General features: G+C 38.3%; 1 long non-coding RNA gene across 1 annotated transcript; it reads right to left on the bottom strand.

Moving 5' to 3' along the window:
* Positions 1-1,091: 1,091 nt before the first annotated feature.
* LOC140850262 (uncharacterized) lies at positions 1,092-10,417 on the bottom strand. Its single transcript, XR_012132936.1, has 3 exons — positions 9,670-10,417; positions 6,838-7,007; positions 1,092-4,120 (listed from the first exon to the last, which is right to left on the bottom strand). It is a non-coding gene; the product is annotated as an uncharacterized lncRNA (long non-coding RNA).
* Between the last annotated feature and the right edge of the window lie 7,177 nt (positions 10,418-17,594).

The raw sequence follows: 17,594 nt of genomic DNA, 5'->3' as shown, positions 1-17,594 counted from the left end.
CTTCTTATGATAAGGACAGTACGATGGAGGGGCTCATGTACAGCACCTAGGTGGACAAATGTTGGCACTGCTCTGCCTAGACAATAAGATTAGGAAGAAGTAGAAAACACCAATAAGCAGATCATTACCTAAATGTACCATTACCAAAGTGTACATTTTGAACAAATCAGGAGACTTACTGTTTGAATAGATTTTTTAAAGTACCAAAGGAAAGGGTTTGAGTATTTAGGTAATGCCTGTGGACAAGATATTTTTCCTCCTAACATGCTTTCATTGTTCATCCTGTTCTGAGACGTCAGGTGTGCTCTTCCCTGCCAGAAGACGTGCAAAAGTGCCCCCAGAAGGCCTACCACAGTGTTTCAAACTCATCTAAAAGACAGCATCCTTTGCTCAAACTGTTATTTTGTGGGAACCAGGTAAAAATGTAGATGAAATTTTTTACTTAAAAAATAAACAGAAGAGTGGAGTGCCCACAGGCCTCTCCCCTCCCCCCCGCCCCCCACCCCCACCCCATGTGCCTCCTGAGGCCTGCCCGCAGAGTCCGCAGGGTTCTGGAGCACCACCGTTCCAGTCTGATCTCTAGAGTAGCCAATACCAGAGTTAACCTGCTCCTGTTTGGCTCATAGGACCTACCTAATCTCTTCTGGGCCAAGGTACCATTCAGGAATCTCATGGTTGCTTACAAATAATAGAAAAATCCAATCAAAACTGGCCAAAACAGTGAATGGAATTAATGGGGTCACATAAAGAATCTGGGTGGAGGTACTTTGGGCTCTGGTTGAGAGGTCTGATGGCAGGTAGCAAACCTCCCTGTCATTCTCCTAGGCTGCCTTCCCGTACCTGTCCTCTCTTGTCTTTGCTGATTGTCTCCTGAAAAAGGTCTGTACTCTAAATTCTGCTGCAGAGTATCTCTATTCTAAATCTCTATATATTGGTTTTCTCCAAGCTTCTAGGTCTGGCCTATTTGGGCTAATTTCATAAACCCAAATAAAAGTAACCTGAGAACTAGATTTAGGAGTCTGTGGACTTGGATTAAAAACATTACCAATTTTTTCTCATCTCTAATTGCCTCCTGGCATTCATACCACCTTGTTAGCATCAGTTGAGAGGTTAAATATTACAAGTGATCTGTATCAAAAAACAAGGAAAATAAGTTGGTTACTTTGAAAACATAAATTATAGCGGATTCAAAGTCAGTTATAATTCTGTAACTCAGTATACAATTATATCATTTTCATTTACTTGCATTCCAAATTTTTTAAGTAACTTGAGCAAAGTTACAACTAGTGTATGAGGAAATGACCATCACCAACAGCCTCTAAGGAACTATTTTCTATATGCTGTGATATATGTACAATAATTCATTACTGCAGTAGCTTTATTTCCTGCAACATTTTCAGGACTTTTATCACAGCACCCATGTCAACATGTTGTACTAGTGTATGTCATTTAGGGTGAAATTACTTCAGAAAAAAGATTGAAAACCTTTGGGATGAAATCCAGTCAGTGGGTGGACTAAACGACCTTCATGGTTGCTTCCAACTTGGACGCTTTAATTTTACAGATCCAGTTATTTGAGGATTCTGGGCAATCCTAAGACTCAGGAGATGAATTTGTAAGCACAGCAAGAGCGCTGCGGACTGCTGCGGCCATGACAGAAGTGAGAGAGATGACCCTTATCTGTTCAGAGAGAACTTGCCCTCATTATCTTCAAATATCTCAAATACAAAACTAAGAGTGAGTGAATAGGAACCACCACTGAAAGGAAGGAAAGGGAACTGACTGGACTGAGATATATTACAGTTTGGCATCTTACTCCCAAAACCCACATTAGGTACCCTAAATTCATGAGGCACCCATCTGCTTGCTTCTATGATGCTTACCAGTCCTTTGCAGCCCCATTTAGAAACCTGGTTGAAGCTAGATGGCTTGAGTGCTTCAAGGTTGGAAATAGGCAATGTGCTAAGGACAGAATGTGAACAAAATAGGCGAAAGATGTTCTACAAAGCATTTAAAAGAAATGAAGGCAGCAGAACTGAGTGTTCCTAATGCAGCCTGAATATCTATAAGTGGTTCTCTCAGGTTTATTATATATAGTAACAATCTGGCCTAGAACAATGTTCTCCTAATCTAGGGAAATACAACATAAGCAAGTCTGTCTGTCCCAAAGGTCATCATCGGTATAGTTACAGTAACACCGTGAGAAGGCCATTCAAGTAGTAAAGTTGCTACCTAAGAGATTAAATGTGAATCCTGACTGATGAGGGTATTAACAAATAAATAAGTTAATAAAAGCTTTGAGAGTGCCTTGAAATGAAGTTGGGGACAGTGTCACATGAAATCTAGCTGAGAGAGGACATAAGGCTGCCAGGGGCCAGGAGTGAATGAGAAGTGTTCAGGTGTTGGCCTCAGAGATTACTATTGACCTTCAAAGTATTTAACTTCCAGATTTCTTCTTTTCTCAAATGGGAAGAGTATGATTCAACAGCACGAAAATGTTTAAGGATTAAATAAGAATATATAAAGTAACATACAAGATACTCATTACTGGGGAAAGAGTGTACACTCAAATAAATGAAATAAAAGCCCATTCCATTTCTGCCTACATTTTTTCAAAGAATGTAGTACTTAAAAGACACCCCTGTGAAATTTCCTTGGATTCTAGATTCTACCGTCAATTCTCCAAAGAATGGAGACCAATCCAGCCTCAAGCAGTTTTCCAATCTGTTCAATGTTAAGTTAGAAGGGTACTATAAGAATTAAATGAGATACTATTAAAGGCAAAAAAAATGATAGAAAATATAAGATGATTTCATTATTAACAGTACTACTGGTCAGTCTACAAGCCGTAGGTTTGTGGTATCCCTGTTAGTAAACAGCAAGTTCCTGTCTCGTGGCCATTGTCCAGAAGAGAATAGAGGCTAGTTTAAGGCTCCGTTCAACAACTGAGAAGAGAAAGAACCAGGGATATCATTGGTGATAGAAACACAAGATTAATTCTGAAGTAAGAGTTAAAACTATAAAACTCTTTAAAGGAAAACACAGGAGTAAATCTTTGTGACCCGGGGTTAGACAATGGTTTATTACATATGACACCAAAAGACCAAACAACAACAAAAACTAAGATGATGGGACATCATCAAGCCTTTTGAAACTTTCATCATGGTTTTCAGTTCTTTTGGATATATGTCCAGGCCTGGAATTGTGGGTCACATAATTCCAGGTTTAACCTTTTGAGGAACCCCCAAAGTGGTTTCCACAGCAGCTGCACCAATCTACATTCCCACCAGATATTCATAAGGGTTCCAGGTTCTCCACATTCTTGTCAACATTGGTCATTTTCTATTTCCAGTGTTTTGGTTTTGTTTTGTTTCTAATTATGATGGGTATAAAGTGGCTTTCATTTGTATTTCCCTCATAATTAATGAGGTTGTTTTCATGTGCTTCCCATTATTTGCGTATCTTCTTTGGAAAAATATCTATGCAAGTCCTTTGCCTGTTTTTAAACTGGGTTCTCTTTTTAACTGCTGAGTTGTGCAAGTTCTTTATATATTCTGGGTACTAGGCCCTTATCAAATAAATGATTTTCACGTGATTTTCTACCATTCTGTAGGCCATCTTTTCACTTTCTCAATAATGTCTTTTGATGTACAGATGTTGTAGATTTTGGTGAAGTCCAATTTACCTATGTTTTCTTTTGTTGCTGCTCATATTTTTGGTGACAGCCCCCAATCTCTTTCAGTTGTGCTATGATACTTCAATAACATGCAGCACCTCCAATATGAAATCTTAGTCTAATAGAGACGACTTTGCTCACATACGATGTTCACTCTAAGATTACACTTTTGCTAACATAGCTAAAATCCTTAAAACAATACTTTTCCTAACAAAAGTAATGAAAAATTCCTTCTCCCCAGCCCTTTTTAATGTAAAGTCCCAGTCATTCTATTGCTTGTATGAGGAGGAGCTGACGTCTCTGACCAGTCGCTGCTATCGTCAGTTGACTCACTATCAGAGGCCTGCTCAGAGGCAGATGAATCTGAGTAGTTGTGAATCCACGTGCTCGTGCTCGTGATTGGAAATTCCATTCTTGAAGTAGTGAGTGGTACTACAGTAGGTTCTGCAGAATGTAAAAAAGTTATTTAGCATTTCAAAACAAATTAGGTAATGGACTATATTTTAATCAAAGCTAACATTTTTATGGTAATTGAAACCAACTTTAAAACTGTTAACTCTAATAAGTACAATATATAGTTTTACAAAAAGCTTTCATAAAGCTAAACTGCAACATTAAAATGACGTTACTAAAATGTGATTACTGCGTTTTAAAAATCCAACACATGTGCATATTCTAATAATTCAGGTTATTAAAATAGTTTTTTGAGTAACCACTATGAAAGTTTTGTGATCTACTACCAAGTAGAAAAGAGGAAAAGGAAAGAAAAAGTGTGTCCACTATGTTCATATACATTGTCACAGGCTGTACCAGGGTTAGAAACTGTCCTTTCTTCGGTACAGTATGGATTCTAGAGTCAGACTGCTTGAAAAACAGTTTTAATTTCACCACTGACAGTATGGTCTTGGATAAGTTACCTAAGCACTCTCTCACTTTTTTACACAGCTTTTTGTTTATTAAAAAAAAATGTAAATATTAATTCCATCAGTGTTTTATAATAAAAGTTAAAATTTCTGTAGCAGGAAGTAAATTTGAGGCAGACATTAACTTACGAATGAGCTATATTTTAGACTCTGATTATAAAATGGCTGTTAAAAAATTGAGAATAATAGAAATAAATCTGTCCAAAGCATAGTAACAACGATTTGGTTCAAAATTAAGGGATTATCTTAATGTGTGACAGATCGAGAATACAATCTATTCTATACAGTGCAGAGTGGTAGGCTGATTTCTGAAATGCAAACAGTACCTTTTGTCCTAAATGGGAAACTACTCTGGATGCTTAAACATATTTGCTACATGTAAGAAGGGGAGGGAGGAACCTCTGTTTATTTGCAAATGGCTTATCTCAGTTTCTCAACCTTGGCAGTATTGACACTTTTGGCTGTATAATTCTGTGTTGGGGAAGGTAGTGGGGATACAGGGTGGGCTGTCCTGTGGATTGTGGGGTGATTCATAGCATCCTTGGCCTCTACCTCTTAGGTGATGGCAGCCCTCTACCCCAAAAGAGAGACCTGAAAATGTCTGCAGACATTGCCAGATGCCTCCAGGAGACTAAATGGCTGCCAGGGAGGAAGCTGGGGACCCAGACACTTAAGCTTGGGATTTATTTTTAATAGGTTAGAAGCTTTCCACTGAGAGAAATTAGTGAGAGAACGGGGCATCTACTTATCACTGGCATTCTTTTAACCTAGTAAAAGTATTCTGCCTGAACTAATTCCAGTGGGTTAAAAGGTTATTTTGTCACCTTCTCCTACTTACTCGCTGGTAGGTGTCGCATGGAAAAACCCACAAGATGTTTCCAAAACAGTTGTCATATATTTAATTAACTCTGAGCAATCTTAAATTAATCCCTATTATATTAACCACTCTTACAGATAATTTGTGGTGCTTTAGAATAAAAAGCAAGATCCTATTGAATGAAATGCAGATGGTGGAAATAAACGATGTTTTCATACACATAATCCCAGAGCCCTGGTGCTCTGAGAGTCGTGATCACCCAGACTGCAGAGCGTCCGTGGGAGCTGAGTGCACACAGCCTCTGACGCTTCCTCCCTCCCTAATGGATCCTTTCTCCAATTTATAGCTAACTCCCAAAGCTAACAAATTCATATATGACTTGCCTTCATCCTTTAAGAAAATCATGACTGACCATTTCCTTCTAAGATGTAACTGATAATTCCTGAAGATAATTCTCAATATGTGGGGAAACTTACAGATGTATTCATGTAGTCACACGTGCTACCGTGTTCCCTTCCCTGATTCCAATTCTAGTTTGTGTCCTCAGTCACTGGAGTGCAGTTCTCAGCCAAAACAAAACGCTAAAGCTGAGCAGCACAGAAGGGAAGAGCAATATTACATTTCTGGGAAGCAACTTTTAAAAGTAAATTAGTTTGCTGCTATTTTGTTCCTTCACTTCTGCTTCCTTACTCCAAGAAGGGACTAGTGGTAACCAAAAGGGAGGGGTTGGGGGGGGCACGTGGAGAGGGAGGGAGAAGGGGATTGCAGGGTATCATGACTGGTGCACATGGTGTGTATGGGGTCATGGGGAAGACAGTGCAGCTCAGAAAAGACAAATAGGGACTCTGTGGCATCTTAACCACACTGACGACAGTGACTGCAATGGGGTATGGGGGGAGACTTGATAATAAGGGTGAATGTAATAATGACGTTTTTCTTGTGAAACCTTCATAAGAGTGTATATCAATGATAACTTTAAAAGAAAAAATAAATTAGTCATTACACATAAACAGTATTAACCATTTAAGTCAGTCATACTGGCTTTCTGTTGTCTGTACTTAAAAAGTGCCATTTCAGTTCTTCACAGCAAAGTTAAAGTATGACAATAATATTACAAATAAAATTAACAGGAAAGTATGAGGATCGATTAAACTACCACTTGTCAAAATATTTTTTGTCCAAGAAGATAACGGCCAAGTAATGAAACAATAACCAGAAAGCATTGTAGGCACAATATGCAAACCTCAGTTTATGTATCAATTTATGGTATCAATTAAAAAATAAGATTAGGATATTTGACAACTTCCCTGTAGTCTAATAATATACTACCAGTAAGCAAGAGTAGGAGTTTCTAACATATTAAGATATTTCATTTTATCAGATTCTCCTCATAGCTGTGCACTGCTGCTACTCCAGCTTACCATCCTCATCATCATCAGCAGTGAGGTCCACAACCTCTGCCGGATTCGGACTGAAACGCTGCATCACAGGGGAAGCCCTGCTGCGGGTGCTTGGCTCCTGTGGCCGATGAGTATGGGCGCTTGGACTTTGGCTCCGGGGGTATCTGGAGTGTCCAAGCGTTGAAGGAGACCTTAAATGACATCAATATTAAATTAGTAAATATAAAAAAGAACAAAAATTTTAGTTACCCAAGAAATCATTAGCCTTCCTTACAAAATACACTGTAACGTCCTTCATGCAAGGTATCTCCATAGAAATAATGTAACAGAATTCAAAATTATGACTAGCACAATGCCCATCACTCAATAAACATGCTGAATGAAATGTTCAGCAAATGTTCTCCAATCAACTGACCTTGGGATATGAGAAATGATATGCCATACCAATCACTGGTGTAAAATACAGGATTCTGGTTCAAGAATGCTGCTGTCTTTTCAATGGTTATTTTGAGTATACATCTGGGGTTATAATCAAATGTTCACATTTTATATTAGTACCTGAAATTATGCACCACCCGTGAAGTAACAAAACTATCAACACCCTAAACATTTAATAACATCTGCATGATCTTATATTTAGTCCAGATTGGGTTAGTGAAACACAGCTTTGGGAGTTCTAAACCAAGCTATGTTTCTGGTGCTGCCCTAAAAGAGATAGAAGGCGCAGAGAAATTTCCTGGGATCAGCAGAGGCGGGGAGAGCTGCAGCTCGTTGACTGGTTTGGGAGCCATAACAAAACATCACTTGTTTGCGCTGAACATTTTTATCATCTTTTTATGATGTGTATGGCATTGTATTGTATTGTTACTTACTGTATGTTTCATTTTTTTTTTAATTTTAAGGGATTGTCTGTAATGATCTAGACTGAGGGTACAGAGGAATAGCATGTAGAATACGCAATCCTAAAGCTCCCAGAGAAAAATGAATGTTTTAGAAAGGTGGGGCTTATGAAAATACCTTTTTCTCTCTTTTCCAAACTGAATGTGAAACTGTGAGTTTATCGTCAGCTTGTGTGGAAAGGGTGAGCCATACCCACTGACATGCAGTCATGGGGGGCACAAGCTCGACCACTCAGGAAAGAACCCCAACGTTCAAACTGGGCTGTAGATGACCTCAGCAAGTGTAAAGCCTAAGAGTTTATAAAGAAGTTCAGACTCTAAAATGAAATTCTCGAGTATCAGGAGTAAAAAAGATTAATTCCTGAGACAGTAAAGAAAGGACAGCCCATCCCAGCAAGGACAGTACAGGCTGAGGCATGAGAGTAAACAAATGTCTCAGGATCACAATGGCTTTGAAGGAGGACAGAGGTCACCATGTAAAATCCTTGAGAAACACACCAAGAGTCTGTTATGAGAAGTCTGTCATTCATGAAAAGCTGTTAATAGCTGCCAAAAGTTCCAGGTCCATTTTGTAGTACTTTTGTGAAAGCTTCATAGGATGTCCTAACTCCAATTTAGTGGCATCTGTCAAGTCCTGACATCAAAGAATCTGAAATGCAGATGTAGTCTGTCTAGGGGCCAGTAAACAATGACAAAGTTAATGCCCCCAGTAACAATAAGGAAAAACATGGGTCAAGAGCACTATCCATTTACTATGGTAAATGTATCTGCTTAAATATTCAGCAGCTCCATGGCAAGAAAGATATGTAGTTCCACAAAGAAAAGGAGGTCCTTAATTTCAGCAGTTCTTGTAGCTCATAAAAACTGAGTCACTGCTGTACCAAGCACTATGCAAAGTCACAGGATAATGGGGCTCACACTGGGGAGTATCAGTTTTTCTCAGTCTGTGAAAATCCTTTAAAACTTAAACCGGGGATATATTCTAGAGCGCTCTCTTCCTGGCCATGAGAAGCAGCACTTCAGTGGGACAGTGGCAAGTGGAGAAGCACACACTCTAGGTGTGTTTTGACATATTCCAAAACAATAATGTCTGTTTTTTCAATCTATAACAACATACATTAAAACATCATCAGCAAATGCATTTCTAAATTCATTCCAACACAAAAATTGAGATTAATCCAGAGTTTAGCATGATGAATCGAATGGAACAGAGGGACTCTTACCAATATCTGTAATCATCTAAAGCACAAGATGAATGCAGTGTTAGGGTTTAGTTTAGTTTCTTGAAGGGAGTGTCAAAATGATTCCCAAAAGACAATGTCATTTCCAGTTATTTATCAAAGCAAATGAGGGTTTTCATTCATTTTTTGGCACGGGGGTTAGATGAAATTACTGGGTGAAGAGTAAAAGAAATGTTTCATGCTCTGCTGCCCTAACGTAATAGCACAGACTTCCCTGGTAGCACTGCGATCTTGGGATGAAACAAATCAGAACAAAAAGTAATACTTCAGCATCAATACTCCTTTAAAGTTTTCTTCACTTTTAATTTTAGCCCATACCCAATATTCATGCATTATGAACATCTAAACTTCAAAGGAGCTCATGAATTCCCTTAATCAGAAAGCAAACTGAATTTTGTAAAACACTAAGTAAAATTACCATTTATCTAGAGCAAGGAATCTTAACTCTGAGTGTACACTATTTTTAAAAATAGTCACCCCTAAGGTTCTGGAACAACTGGTGGGGGATACAATCCAGGCAACAATGTATCTTTATTTTATTATCTTTCCAGGGGAGTCTACAGTAACCTGGTTTGAAAACCACTAAAATTACTTATCTGGTATGTGCATACACAAACTAGATCTCCATAAAAGAAAAGAATGGAAATATCTGCAGCATAAAGATGTTTAAGTTTACATTTAAAACTTCAAATGTTAAATTCTTTCAATCTTACTGATGGCTTTCTCCATTTGTCAGAGTCTCCACTTCACTGTCACTCAAGATGACATAAGTCTCTGCATAGTCACTGTCCATCAAGGTAACAACAATTTCTGCATGGGCAGTGACCTGGGGAGTGGAGGAAGCTTCCTCGAGTTCATCAGTATGTGCTAGAAACAAAAGGAAAAAACTTGTAAAGGGCATCTGCTTGTCAACTAATTGATAGACAAAATGTTTTACTTTGAACACTATGAAATTCGTTACAAACATAAAAATCCTATCTGTCTAAATGAAAATTTCTAAAAAACAGCTCAACGCACATAGTGAAAGCAATACTTACTCTCTTAATCTGTACATCTTCACATATTTCCTCTTGTATGAGTTTTGTTTACAAATTTAATAGTTTCCATAAGAATTTGTATGATCCTGTATAGTGATATCAATCCTGCAATTTCTAAAGGTGTTAAGATCTTATGTGTTCATATTCTTTAAGATATTAACCCTGTAGTTCTAAAATAGGGTACATTTGTTGTATATTTTTTCCAGAGTTATTTTTAACAAAATGATATGTAATTCTTCTAAGAAATACACAACAGCTTTTCAGTTTTATGCTATGAAATCTGTAATATCTGGGGTATGTGTTCTTTTCCAAATTATTGTAAGTTTGGAAAGTGCTTCCTTATTTGGATGATGGATACATATTATGTTTGGTTCAGTATGTTTCCTTAATTAATTACTTCATCTAGTACTAATTTGTGTTTTATGGTATCAGATAAGATTATAAATAGAATGCAGTCTTGTCTCTCCATGGCTAACTGGCTATCACCAAACCACTTACTGAAAAACCCTTTCTTTTCCCTCATTAGGTTTTGGTACCTCCATTAAATATTCTTGCATGTTTTAGATTACATTTTGAAGCCATCTATTCATCTCCTTTGATATAGAATGTGTGAGGGTGATTCTTTTTTTTTTTTTTTTGCATAGCTTTTCTGAGGTATAACTTTCTACTTTAAAATTCACATTTTTTTTTGTCTTAAAGAGATATTTCTACACCCATGCTCTTGGCCAAGAGATCAAAGCAACCCAATACCCTTCAATGGATAAATGATTTTTAAAAATATGGTATATACACACAATGGAATTTACCCAAAGAAAACAACTTCTCAGACATATGCACCCCTATGTTTATTGCAGCACTATTTACAATAGCCAAGGTATGGAAACAACCTAAGTGTCCATCCGTAGATGAATGGATACAGAAAATGTTGTACATATACACAATGAAATACAGCCATAAGAAACAAATCAATGCTACCATTTGCAACAACATGGATGGAGCTAGAGGGTATTATGTTCAGTGAAATAAGTCAGCCAGAGAAAGACAAAGCAAATGATTTCCCTCATTTCTGGGGTACAACAATGAAGCAAAACTGAAGGAACAAAATAACAGATTCAGAGACTCCAAGAAGGGACTAGTGGTTACCAAAGGGGAAGGGTATGGGAGGGCGGGTGGGAAGGGAGGGAGAAGGGGATTGCCGGGCATCATGATTAGTGCACATGGTGTGTATGGGGTCACGGGGAAGACAGTGCAGCTCAGAAAAGACAAATAGGGACTCTGTGGCATCTTACTACACTGACGGACTGTGACTGCAATGGAGTATGGGGGAGACTTGATAATACGGATGAATGTGATAACCACATTGTTTTTCTTCTGAAACCTTCATAAGAGTGTATATAAATGATAACTTTAAAAGAAAAAGTTAATTAGTTATTTCAAATAAACGGTATTAATTTAAGTCTGTCATACTGTCTTTCTGTTGTCTGTACTTAAAAAATGCCATTTTAGTTCTTCATAGCAAAGTTAAAGTGCGACAATAATATTACAAACTAAATTTGCAGGAAAGTATAAGGATCGATTAAACTACCACTTGTCAAAATATTTTTTGTCCAAGAAGATAACGGCCAAGTAATGAAACAATAACCAGAAAGCATTGTAGGCACAATTTGCAAACCTCAGTTTATGTATCAATTTATGGTATCAATTAAAAAATAAGATTAGGATATTTGACAACTTCCCTGTAGTCTAATAATATACTACCAGTAAGCAAGAGTAGGAGTTTCTAACATATTAAGATATTTCATTTTATCAGATTCTCCTCATAGTTGTGCACTGCTGCTACTCCAGCTTACCATCCTCATCATCGGCAGTGAGGTCCACAACCTCTGCTGGATTCGGCCTGAAATGCTGCATCGCAGTGGAAGCCCTGCTGCGGGTGCTTGGCTCCTGTGGCCGATGACTATGGGGGCTTGGACTTTGGCTCCAGGGGTATCTGGAGTGTCCAAGCGTTGAAGGAGACCTTAAATGACATCAATATTAAATTAGTAAATATAAAAAAGAACAAAAGTTTTAGTTACCCAAGAAATCATAAGCCTTTCTTTCAAAATGCACTGTAAAGTTCTTCATGCAAGGTATCTCCATAGAAATAATGTAACAATTCAAAATTTTGACTAGCACAATGCTGAGCACTCAATAAACATGCTCTCCCTTCTTTACTAGTAATCATCTCAGCTCCTGCAGGAACCCTTCTGGCTGCCCCGGTGGGCCTGGGTGCACAAGGGTCCCTTTCAGGCTCTCCTGTGTCTTTGGGCATCAGGAGGAATCTCCCTCTTCACATCCACTGATAAGGTATAGGGTTTGTTATATTCAGGAGTCCATTGAGACGTGGGAATCTTTAATAAAGGCTTAGGAGACTTAATTGGATATTTACAGAATTGTCAGTGTATTTTATCACACTTCTTCACTGAAGAGTTCTCAGATTCCACTGACAACATCCCTATAGTAGGACAAAATGGCCTTTTCCTTATCAGGATATAAAATTGCTGTAATGAGTCATTTTACTGTTCTTATAAAACATTTTTCTCTACCCATATACCAGATTTTTACAAATACAGTAAAGATCACAGAACATAAGCCTACTTGAAAACTTCTATAAACCAAGAAGTGGTCTTACTGTATTATCTTCCTGCTTTCAGCAACATATTTGATCAAAATCAAATAATTTTTTTTTCCTTCAAAACATACTATGGTGAAAATAGATAAAAGGATTAGAATTTGAAAGACTTTTATTCATCAACAGTGTTTTTTCTCCTGGTATCACATTTTAAAGTGGTAATTATATTAAATATTTTCTGCACATGTAGATGATTACTATGTTAGATGGATTATAATGAAATAGTATGAATCTAGTGCTGTATCTAAGATCAGCCATCGTAGCCTGCCTGGCATTCAGTGAGGTCAACAGTAAAGGAGGACCACAAAGCCGGGTGCACATGTGAGCACTGCCATGAGCAAATGACAAGAGGCAGCCAGCCAGGCAGACAAGAATCACCACAGTTAAATGCAAGAAAACAAGTCACAATGATAAGGCACAGGTACATGGGACTTAAGATTTAAGAGTGACCCACTAGGATGCCTATAATAAAAAATACAGATAATAACAAGTGTTAGGAAGGCTGTAAAGAAACTGGAACCCTCCCAGACTGCTGGTGAGAGTTAGAATGGTGTAGCCACAAATATTCATAAAACCTTTAGTCATAATAGCCAAAAAGTATAAATAACTATCTGTCAACTGATGAACAAATAAAATCCAATAGGATATTACTTGTTTATTAAAAGAAATGAAGTACTGATTCAAACTACAACATGATACCAACGTCAAAAACAAGCTAGTATACTAGTTTACTTAGTATACTAAAGTAAACAAAATCAGCCATAAAGATCACATATCATAAGAGTCCCTTTAAAGCCAATGTCAGATTAGTGACTGGCTTGGACTGGGGCGAATAGGAGGATTGAGCTGTGTTAGGCAAAATGTGTAGAGTTTATTTTTGGTGAACTGATGGTGTTTTAAAACTGAGTGCAGTGGTGGTTTTTCTGAATTGTACACTTAAAAAGGCAAGGTTGTATGGTATGGTATGGTTGCACAACAAGGTGAATGTACTTAATGACAAACTCTGCACTTAAAAATGGTTAAAATAGTGTATTTTAAATTATGTGTATTTTTCCAACAAATGAAAAAAAAACACCTTTGCACATTTAATACTGTTATGGCATGTTTCTCAGGGGTCCTGGACTAACACACACTCCATTTAAAGGACCAAGTTTTCGCCATCTCTCAGATCACATATTTTTGGCAGGTACTTGACTTTCAAGTGAGTGAAATTATTTCATTAGCCTATTTATTGTATATTGTACAAGTCCCTGTACTAGAATTCAAGTTCCAAAAAAAGCAGTAACCTTGTCTGCCATATTCACTGCCTGACCTCCAGCAACTAAAACTGTTGATTGGCACTTGAGTACTTTTTTCACCCTGCATTAATCAGTAAAATGAATGAATGGATAAAAGCAAAAAATGCTGTATTTATGGCTTGGGTGACTAAGAATACTGTGATGTCAATCACTAAGATAGGAAAGAGAGTAACAGTAATATAAAAATTATCTAATAATAATATCTAAGACTTCACAAATATCTACCATAGCCCAATTTTCAGTTATAGGGGCTTATAGGACCAAACAACAAGAGGAAGATTTCAAGATTAAGAAATCTTTTTAAATATTTCAAAATACTCCAGGAAGTGAGAGAAAATTACGGTGACAGCCAAAAAAACTAGAACAAACCCAACACCTATGGGAAAGCATTATGGAAAATGAAACATTCAAGGATACTGAGTGATAAACAGGAAAGGTGATTTTCCACTTGTAAGTGGATTGCTGACAAACAGGAGTAAATAGCCAAGAAAAATTAAGTGTCATTCATTTGAACTAAAAGGATCTCGGCTCAGTCTTAAAGTCTACCCTTGACTAGTTGTATAACCCTGGGCAAGTCACTTAATACTTAAACTCCTTAAGACTGTTTCTCATCTATGAAATTGGGATAACAGTAGTATCTACCTCGTAAAACTGCTTTAAGAATTAAATGAGAGTACAGAGCAGAGTACATATCATAATGGCTATTAATGATTAATAATAAATGAATTTTCCTTTTTTAGAGCAGTTACATACATTAGGCATATAATATTTAAGACCTCTTATGCCTAGAAATGAATGAAATTACCTTAGAGTCAAAGAAAGACATAAAAATCAACTGTTCCTACAGAACCTTAAAGTATAGACATAAAGGACTAATTAATTTTCTTTGACACAAAGACTATGAAAGCAATTAACTCCATAAAAAGTTTCTATCAAAACATAAGTTGGTCACAGGGATGGTAGTACAACATGGAGAATATAGGCAGTGATTCTGTAACATCTTCCCATGTTGACAGATAGTAACTGCACTAGTGCTGGGTGAGGATTTAATGTGGTAACACATTTGAAATTAATGTAAGGCTGTGTATCAACAATGCTTCAAAAAAAATTATAATCTAATACATTAAAATATTATCCAGTACAAGTGAAACGTGTATGCTAGTATGACTTTTACAGGCTTCTTGGTGAGGCATGAAATTCCTCCTTAGTAACTAGAAATGACCAGCAGTCTCTGAAAAGTGTCAATACTTTTTGAAAGAAGAGGGAAGCTTAATGAAAGAAGAGGGAAGAAACTGACAGATGGCATCTGACTGCTGCCCAGTTTGAATGGAGTTGTCAAATTTGAGAGTTGAAGGCATGTTGTTTCTGAACTTACTTAAATTTCATTCAACCGTTTCACAAAATCTTTCATTAAAATACCATAGTTAGTGTTGCTGAGTTAACTGAAAAGTGTCAATACAAAGTAACAAACCAATAGAAAGGAAACAAACCTCCACACAATCTATCGTTCTTGATCCTTAAGTAATCAATTAGCCAGTTTTGAAAGCTTCACGTTTACAGACAACTCTCAGAGATTAGTTCCTGCAACGTCCGATCTGCAACTGAAGTTCAACTGAACTGGCTCGAGGCTCACTCCTCGAGATTGAAACTCAGGGACTTGAGAGTTCTGTTTTCTTAAAGAGACAGAAGCCAACATAAAGATGAACATTTTTTAAAAATTATATTTATTTTTATTTTGATATCGTTAATGTGAAATTACTTGAACATTAAGGTTACTATATTCTCCCTATTATCAAGTCCCCACCACATACTCCATTACAGTCACTGTCCAGCAGCATAGTAAGATGCTATAGAAAAATTACTTCTCTGTATATACTGCCTTCCCTGTGCCCCCACCTCCCCTACATTATGTGTGCTAATAGTAATGCCCCATTTTCCCCCTTATCCTTCCCTTCCCACCCATCATCCCCAGCCCCTTTCCTTTTGGTAACTCTTAGTCCATTCCTGGGTTCTGTGAGTCTGCTGTTGTTTTGTTCCTTCAGTTTTTTCTTTGTTGTTATACTCCACAGATGAGTGAAATCATTTGATACTTGCCTTTCTCTGCCTGGCTTATTTCACTGTGTATAATACCCTCTGGCTCCATCCATGTTGTTGCAAATGGTAGGATTTGTTTTCTTCTTATAGCTGAATAATATTCCATTGTGTATATGTACCACATCTTTATCCATTCATCTACTGATGGACACTTAGGTTGCTTCTATTTTTTGGCTATTGAGTACTGCGATCAACGTAAGGGTAAGGGTGCGTATGTCTTTTATTTGGAACTCTCTTTCAGGCAGATTGGTGAGTTCAGTTTCATTTGGGCCTTTTTCTGGGGTTTGTGAGATTTTGGTCTGAACCATGTTCTTTTGACATTTCATATTTCTGTGAGGTGCCCACTAGTGCTCAGAAGCTCCAGTCTCTGGAGCTGCTCAGCCCGTAGAGTTAGGTTGTGGGCATAGGGGAGCAGAGCTGGTGCCTGGGGGGAGGAGAGATCTGTTTCCTGATTCCGTCTGCACTACCTGTCTGCGGTGTCAGAGCCAGTGGGCAGAGCACACAGGTATAAGCCTCTGTGCTGGGCGTCTCTAGCTGTGGTGGGCGGGGCCTCCCCCTGGCTGGCCTGATGCCAGCACAGTGAGTGCCGGTTTGTGAACCGGTGCCGGCAGGCTGTGTGTCACAGTGCGGTCCTTGGGGCTGAGCAGGCAGCTAGGGGGATGGAGCGCCTGAAGCTCCCCAAAGTTCCCAACCTGCTGTGGGCAGAGCGCCACAGACAATCTTGTCAGACTCTCCCCTCCCCCGCACAGCGAGCTGCATGTAAACCCCACCCCTTCAGCAGCCCTCTCGCTGCAAGGAAGCCTCTCCGACCGCCTGCCTTTCCCATGACCCAGAGCAACCGTGTGGGGATCCCGTCCTCCACAAACGGCCGGAATCTCATTCTCTCAAGAACTCTGCCTGTCGAGCTGCCCATCCTCCAGAGCACCACACAAGGTAGGTTTCTGCTCGCAAAGCAGAGCCCCGGGGCTGGGTGTTCAGCAGTCCCAGGCCTCCATCCACTCCCCCGCCCCGTTTCTCTTCGTCCCACCGGCTGAGCTGGGGCGGGTGGAAGGGCCCGGGTCCCGCCGGATCAAGGCTTTCGTTAGTTTCCCTGTTGGGTGAGGTTCGCTCTGTTCCTGAGGTCTGCGTGCAGTCTGGTGCAGCCTTCTTTCCTGTTGCTGTTTTTGGGTTAGTTGTATCAATTAACTACATTTTCATGCTATTTGTCGTTTGGGAGGCTTCCCTGTCTCACCTCTCATGCCGCCATCTTGAATCTTGAACTTCCCTGTGCATATTTAAGAGTTTATAATTTTTCCAGATTACAAAAGTAACACATATGAAAAATATAAAAAATTTAAAGATCATGTGTGTGTATACCTTGGAGATAACTTGGTAATATTTTAGTGCATTTCCTTAAGTATACATAAATCTATAAAGAAACCTTTTCCTTCAATAAAATTTGGGTATTTTTAATTACATCCTGTTCATATTTATATTTTGTTTTTCAATTAATATTAACAATGCTTGTGTTATTTCAAACTGTGTAAATGTAATTTAAG

The sequence above is a fragment of the Manis javanica genome, chromosome 1, assembly GCF_040802235.1.
Source record: "Manis javanica isolate MJ-LG chromosome 1, MJ_LKY, whole genome shotgun sequence".
Taxonomy (NCBI): domain Eukaryota; kingdom Metazoa; phylum Chordata; class Mammalia; order Pholidota; family Manidae; genus Manis; species Manis javanica.
Note: the sequence above shows the minus strand (reverse complement) of the source record. Positions and strands in the feature narration are given on the sequence as shown.